A 5,974-nucleotide genomic window follows, 5' to 3' on the forward strand; every position below is an offset into this window, starting at 1 on the left:
TTAAGTTTTGTATTTTATAATCATATTTAGTAACTGTACTACGTAAAACTTAAAACCATAAACTATAAAATTTATTGTAAAAAATATATCCCAACAAAAAAGTCATGAGCTTCACTGTATTTTCTTCAACATTTTTAAGCAAGGAGTTAAACCGAAGTGAATTTTTTAATCCATACACTTTAGACAAACTTAAAGTTGTGTATATTAGTATTAAAAATAAATATTAAAACAATGTTAATAAGTACTCAAAAAAATATGAATTTCATTTCTGATATTTTAGCTACACAACTACAGTTTCATTATTATTATTTTCAACAACTTTCAATTGAGCACCGTTTTTTAGTTTGTTTTAAAATAGTCTTTAGGAAAAACTAAATATATTACAATTAGCTGTTATACAACAAACATAAGAGAAAATTATCGACAAATAAAAGTTTATTAATTTTTGAAAGTAAAACACACCTTTTCTTATTATTTTTTTTACCACTTCAAAGCTCTTAAACTGAAATAAAATAGTAATTTCAAAATACTGGTATCTGCATAAGCAGTTAACTAAACGATAAAAAAACTGTTACAGATTAAATCAGATTAAAGCTCTCGAATAACGTTTTTTTTTACTATTTTAAGTAAAAATATCATTAAATTAATACTACAAACTTTTAATTTGCTATATTTATATTAGCTTGTAATAAATTAAAAAAGGATTATAAATATGCTAATTTTAGTTTTTCCTAGAATAATTGCGGAAAATATACATTAATAGGTAGTATTTTATAAGCTCATCTACCAATTATTTTTAAAAGTAATAATAGCTTTATATATACTGTTACATTCTCACATGTCAAACAATAAAACGTGTTTCAAATTCACCTCAGAAAAGATATTTTATTCACAAATTGCTTACTTATTTATACTTATCTGTTTACTTAAGCGTTTAAAAACCTTCATATTTAACTTACATTTAACTTATTTCTATTATTGCGAATTGTTAATTACTGCTTAATTTACTGTTTATTATAAAATGTAATTAGCTATTGTTTGCTTTAGTTGGTTTTTAGCATAAGTTTTACTATTAAATAAAGTTAGAATTTGTAAGTTTCTTAATTTTGTCTAATTATTTATATACTTTTTAGTTGAAGCTGATATTTATGGTTTTTTTTAACTTTACTTTAAGTTAACCTATACTTTTTTTTACTAGGGTTTAAACGATTTTAAATTTTATATAATTATTTTATACTTTAAATTTAGCAAGTATTTGTAAGTTTAATAATTTTTGTTCATTTTACTTCTATTATTTTATTAATTTTACTTATATTCATTTTGAATCTTTGTTTTCTTTTATGTATCCTTTTTAATGGAGCTACTACTTGTAGGTCTTTTAACTTTTGTTAACTTTTTTTTTAATAAGCTAGTACTTGTTGGTTTGTTACAGGTATTAAAAGTACATTTTTTATTACAATATTAGCAAAAAAAAATTAGTTTGTTTTCCGATATTCTGTCTAGCCGAAACAAAAACTATGTTTATGTTTAGTTTATGAATGTATGAAAACTTAGACTGCAACTTTCAACTTACTTATAGATTGTAACACTTGTTTATACAGATATTTATAAAATATTTGTTTAACAGTCTAATTATTTATGAAAACTTTTAATTTAATATATTAGTATTCAATGCACAATTTTTTAGACTATTTTTAAACGGTAAGTATATGTTAAATAGCTTAGGTCAAACTATAATTAATCTATAATAGTTATAATCAAAACACTTTGTTGTTTTTTTGAATTCTAATAGTAAGTTTAGATTATTTTTTAAGTATGACCTTTCGATAACTTAAAAACTTGTGGTGTTTATATTTTAGGCATATTTATAGATTAAAAGACAATAAATTTGTGAGCACTAGTGAAAGTATTGAATTTAGTTTACAATCAAAACTGTTTCAGTTATAAGATAGACCTTTTAACTACTGTAGATTAATTTTAAGCCGCACAACTATGCAACTGTTAAAGTTATGATTCAAGTCATATTATTTAACACTATTTTTATTATTACAAAACTATTTATATATTTGTAAACTGAAAACTTAGTGGCGAATTTGATTTTGTTACGTCACTGTGTAGCTTAAACACTTAATAGTCAAAGTTATTCAATTTGTACTATTTTTTAATTTTGCAAGTAAAGTTTGTAGCTTAAACTTAACTCCATTAAAAATAAGTGCTTCAATAGTGCTAACAATATGAAGATTAATTAATAAAGTTAATTTGTAGCGAAAAGGGCAGAAAACTATGATTGTGGTTTTACTATATAAAATTATTAAATCAAAGAAAATAGATGCTTATTTGATAGTAAATAATGTTATTTTATATAAAGTTATACATGTACAAAACAAAAACAGTATAGAATGCAACAGCTTTATATTTTAAGCTTTTTATTTCTCTACGAACAATTTTGTTGATTAATTGCAACTTACGCATTGTAAGTAGTATTACAACAAAATTATTAAAGGAATGGCTCCAATTTCAACCTAATCCATTATACATATGTTTAATCTTTGGACATTATTTTCACTAGACACTGTGATACTTTTCAACGTTTTAATTCAGTAAAGTAGTCGCTATTTCAAGCCTCCAAGCAGCTAAATTACAGGCGTCTGCCAAAGCGCCCGGCTGATAAAGTTATAATATATAAGTATCTAAAATACTTAATAATTAAGTCAAATAAATACCAAAAGTGCTTGTTCATTATTTTGTCGATAGCTTTTCTTAAATCATAAAATAAAGAATTAAATCAAGTTTTGATAACGTAATGTATCTTAAATGTTTTAAAGCAACAAATTTTATTTATTTCATATCAAGAATTTTCAAAAATTTTAAAAAACTTAAATGTATTATATTACTAGTTGGTTATAACTGTCATATGACGATCTTACAATACAAATTATTTTACATCATTCTATGTACAGTTTGTATTGCTTATTTTAATAACTAAGCTATTGCATTAAAACTAAATTTTTAATTGAAAATTCTGACTATCTTTTCTTAGACTACCGAGTAACTAGTTTAATTATCAAACTTATTTGAAAACTGCTTTACGATTCCAAATAAAAAAGTTATATGTATTGTAAAAGTTGATTTATTTTATTTATAATTTTTTCCTAAAACCACACTAAAATTAATAAATATAGAGTTAATATTTAACAATGTTAGTATCTTATATACTGAATATAAAATTTAACTCAGTATATAAGTGCATTTAGGTATTTAATCTGGAATATGACAGTATTAAATAGTACTAGCAGAAGATTAGTTCTTTTTTGGAATATTATCATTATAAAAACAATAAGTTATCAAGAACGTTTTACTAAAATTAAAAAATTCTGAGTGTTTAAGCAATTCTGATATTCTAAGTAGATATTACAATTTAACATTCTAGTTAAATTCATTAAAGAAGAAACCCATTTTACTAAGATAATATATATTTCTTTAATTTTTTTTTAGTAAAATATTTAGAAAATAAATACTTTACTGAGATTTTTGTGTCATACTTTAAATTACAATGATTGTTTTTTTTTTGCTGTATTTATATTATTTTTTATCTTATATAATTATACTTAAATTTTTACTAAAAGTTAAATTTCTTCTATACACAGATTAATTTTTTATAATTAATTTTCAGTTGTTGTTAAACAAATCGAGCACTAAAGTTGTATATAAATTAACTTTTAATGTTTAAATAAGTTAAATTCAACCTAATTTTATAAAGTCTAATTGTTTACAATAAAACACTTTTGTATGACGTCATATTATGACGAGCAGACTGTTTGTTTAATAACAAAAAATAACTTTATTCTTTTTTTTTAAGTCACTTTGTAGGTTTTAAAAACTATTAACAAACGTATAAAATCTCAGCAATGGATAAATTAGACAGTTTGTTATATGATCTTTAGATGTAGATTATGATATATTTAAGTTCTCTATAATTAACCATTAGCCTTTAGATTAAGTCATGTCATATCTTTGCGTAATTTTTAAATTAATAATTTTTAGCTATATGAATAAAATCTTTGTGAATATCATGAAAAACAGTGCAACGTTTTTTCTTTAATTTTTTAACAATCTTTTTCAGATCTAAGTTGCTCTAAATAAGTTGGAAATAAATGATAACTATTAAACCAAATTAAGCTAGGCATTTAAGTATTAAGAATGATTTACATCTATGATGAAATCACTTCTATAGTACAATTAAATCATACTAGTTAATTACTAATGAATAAGTCTGTTTTTTTTTTTCTTTTTGTGAGATACAAAAAGGTTTCTTTCTAGGAAACCAAAAAAAATACTAAGAAAAAACAAACAAAATTTTATGTAACTGAGCAAAATTTTATAAAAAAATATTCTTGACTTTATTTGTCTAAAAAGAACAAATTAATAATGTTTAAAAAAACATAAAATGTACATTAAAAATCTATTCTAGTTTCAATTTTTTTTTAGTTGTTTACACATGCAAAAAATCAAGGTAAAGTGAGGTATTTTAAATTTTATTTTGTAATGCCTCTTTTTTGAACGTGTTGTAACTTTAGCTTTCTTTAAGAATTTATCAATCTAAACTGCTCTGTTCAAAACAGATAAGTATTATTTAAGTTCAGAAATGAAGTGAATACGATATTCAGTTTAGTTATAAAATATTTTTAAATCACAGTGCATTCAAGTATAGTGAAATCTTCACCAATTTAAGCTTCTTACTAGAGTTTAGTAACGTATTTATTTCTATTTTAAAATACTTAACAGCTTGTATGATAAATAAAACTTAATATTACTTTTTAACAACTTAATATGTACTGATTAAAAAAAATTCTTTAGTTATTATGTTTATAGTTATGGTATGATACATAATTTACTTAAAAATAAATAATTTTTGTTTTCATCTAAAAAAAACTGTTTTATTAGTTATTATACTAAACATAATCATTAATTAAAAAAACTATTCAAATAGTTAAAAAAAAGGTCCAGCATTAGCATTATTATCTTTATTTTAAGAATTATTTGTTTGAATGTTTTATCAGTTTATTATTTGTTTAGTTTAGTAATGCTGCTCCCAATTTCAAACTTATTTATAAACACACAAAATCAAGTTTAATTAATTAGGCAAAGCTATTTTTAAAAGGAAACGGGTCCAGCATTAGTTGGTATTATTTATTCGATTGTTATATCAGTAAAGTTTGTTTGCCCTTTAACTTATTGATACTGTTCCTAGATTCAGGCCTCCAAGCAGCTAGATTACAGGCGCCTGCCAAAATGCCCAGCTGAGTAAAAACAGAAGGAAGCGAATTTATTGATTATAAGAAATATATATTTTTAATTTTATTACAAGCTTTATTTAGTGAAAACAGTTCTAAAACAAAAAAAAATAAAATAACTGAATGAAAACAAACAAGCTTTAGTTTAAAAAAAATTTTTACTTTTAAAACTAAACTAGTTAATTTTTTTAACTTACGGTTTAGTTTATATTACAGTTTAAATTTTTTTCGGGTTAAGTATCGAATTAAAAGTTTTATCAAAAATTAATATAATACAACAATAATAAAAACCTATATACAGGTTTTTTTCGTCTTAAAATTTTTCAAAGTATAAATTTTTAAAACTAAATTAAATTGTGCTTATTTGTAGTACAAGAGCTTAAGTTAGATTTCTTTCTCATTTGAATTATGACGTAGCTATAGAAAGTTTTAAGAAATATTTACTTGTTTAGGCTCTTACAATTTGAAGTTTAGCTTCGGTTTTAAAAAACGTTTAGTTTGTTTATAATAGTAGAAACATAAAAACTTTCTATTGCGGTAAATTTAAGACTTAAGTTTTGTTAAAAACATATAATTGTAATGACTATTAAATTTTGCTTGAATATTAAATATCCTTTTAGTGTTTTGAAAATAGTATCTACATGAAACGTTTTTAGGATCATATATAAAACCAATATTAC

The sequence above is a fragment of the Thalia democratica genome, chromosome 3 (assembly GCF_965202585.1).
Source record: "Thalia democratica chromosome 3, ktThaDemo2.hap1.1, whole genome shotgun sequence".
NCBI lineage: Eukaryota > Metazoa > Chordata > Thaliacea > Salpida > Salpidae > Thalia > Thalia democratica.